Here is a 2,532-nt window from a genome sequence, read left to right as displayed (position 1 = left end):
TTTTTTTTTTTTATTTAACTTAGACATTAGCCCTATGTTGCCTTCCCCAATAAAATTATTTTGAAAAACATAGCATTGATTATGATTTCAAAGTTGAACTGCCCAGTTCCGATCAACTAACATAAAAAATCTGGTTGCTCACCTCTGGAAAAAAAACAAAAAAAACAAGAGAGACTGGTGATGAAGTTCAACAGGTAATTCCAGAAAAGTGTTGATTCCGGATTCAAACTTTGAATTTTAAAATAGAAGCAACAGAATACGGGCAAATACAGCAAGCTGGATCAATAGGTACCTTGCAGAACTGTCTTATCCTCCAAGTCACATCCAATTTTTGGTTTTGGGGAGAAAAAGAAAACTACAGTACCACTTTACCATAGGGCCCCTCTTATATTTGACTGCTACATAGTTTATAGATATGTTATGAATGAATCTGTAAACACTTTACAAGTCTTTTATTGAAGTTTATTATGCACTGAACATTTGCATGCTAATGTTTGCACATGTTTATTGAGCACTCAAGGTAGCAGTAACTTAGTCCTAAATGTTGAATATAAGCAGCACTAGATAAAATATAAAGTGGAGCAGATGAGGTTTACTACATGTGTTTAGCATGAAAGTTTTTTTTTTTCATGTTCACCCTTAATTAATGCATAATAACTATTGAGTGAGTAATAAACAATTTCCAGATTAATCAATTATGTGTAAACATTTTATACATGTGTGAAAAAATACATTTTTTTCTTAAATGTTACATTTATCTACTTCATATAAGGTGGTTTACTATTAACAGGCACTGGAAGGCTATTGACTAAACAAAAAGGTTAATGGTAAAAAGGACTTAACTTACTGTATATCTAATTTTATTGACAACTCAAAATGCTTTTCGTCAATAAACCCAGTTTGACAGACATCGTAGCTACAAAGTATGCTAGCACTTAACATATAAACCGATGCCTAAATAAGTGGGAAATCGGGGTTAAGTGCTTTGCTTAAGGGTACATCAATACATGCAACTTATTTCCAGTCAGTTGTTGTCCAATTTAGGAAGTCTATATTAACCAAGCTCATCTGCTTCAGATTTCTTCCTGTACATTTACAGTATATCGACTCAGCTGATTACTGGATAATTGCTCCTTTTCAGGCCATATGGCTCAGGTCTGTTTGGATAACTAGACTTATTTAACATATGATAAATAAAACCTTTATTTTTATAAGCTGCATTTACTCCTGTTTTGTGTTTTAGATAGAAAATACTGATTTGAATTTCTGTTGCTTCTGCTGGGCTGAGAAAAATATAGGACTGGCTAAGTCGGGATCCTTGAATGGCATGAAGAGCCAAAAACCCTGCAAGCCTCATTTTCAGATACTACCTCAACATATTTTTGGCAAAGATGTGTTTTTTTTTTTTTTTTTCCCTTTGTGCAGTTGGCATCACAACCACATCCATCACCTTTTGGCTGCAAACGCTTACTAAGCACTATCCAAGACCAACAGCTGCACCAATATTCCCTGTAATTGTCTCTCTACCTGATTACCAGTCAAACACTCAACAGATTCAGTTTTATCTAGACTTAGATTACCAGGCAGAGGGTTTGGCTAATAGCTGGTGATGACTGGAAGGAAAGAGTATAACACTTCTATGAAAATGTGTCCCTTGATTTACATTACACCTCAACAAAACGGTTATTTCCAGGATTTTTCAGATTTCTCTGTTTGACCTTTATTAACGTGACTTCATTGACCGGAAAGTAATTCCAGGGCCAAAGTAGAGTCAATGATTTAACAACCACAACAATAATGAGAAAAACAAAACAAAAACGAATCTGTTTGATCTCAGCAGATGCTCCATTATTGCCTGTGTTTGGCTCGGACAGATTTGTATTTGTATGTTTTCCATCCAGCTGACAGCTTCTGTGTGGGCTGTGAATAGAAAAGAGCCAGCGGGCAGGTCAGTGTTTGCTCAGGCTGCTGTCAATCTCACGCTTTTTTCTTTTATTATTTATCCTCCTCTCTGCGTCAGGTTGAGACAGAAGTTATTAAAGTCAGAGCAGAGCTTAACAGATCAAAGCTGTGGGGAGGACATACGCTGAATGAAGGGGATGCTAGAAATATTTACATGTACGCCGCAAAGCTCCCTGTATTTCTGCCTATCTTAGACAACATTCTAATACAGTTTCATAACTTTTATTAAATTTCAGAGTAAAGCAACATCACTATATTTCTGTTTCCAAAGCCACACAGATAAACTCTCTCCATATCTGTGTAATCTGCTATCAGTTACCAACAGCTGTTCTGGTTTTTACTGCTCTCGATGGCGGCTCTGTAGGGCATCCAGGATTTGCTCAGAAAATAGTAAAAGCTGCTTTTTTTCTACTGTTTTTCTGGCCTAAGAATAACCTTCACAACAAATACCGATTTGGTTTCTCTGGCAAAGGTCAAAGCACTTATAAAATAACAAAACAAACAGTGCAGCTGCCATTTGAAGACTGGTTTATGTATCCATCATCCCTGAGTTTTTTGTCATATGCTTTG

This window comes from Cyprinodon variegatus, unplaced genomic scaffold (genome assembly GCF_000732505.1).
Source record: "Cyprinodon variegatus isolate N-32 unplaced genomic scaffold, C_variegatus-1.0 Scaffold92, whole genome shotgun sequence".
Taxonomy (NCBI): domain Eukaryota; kingdom Metazoa; phylum Chordata; class Actinopteri; order Cyprinodontiformes; family Cyprinodontidae; genus Cyprinodon; species Cyprinodon variegatus.
Note: the sequence above shows the minus strand (reverse complement) of the source record.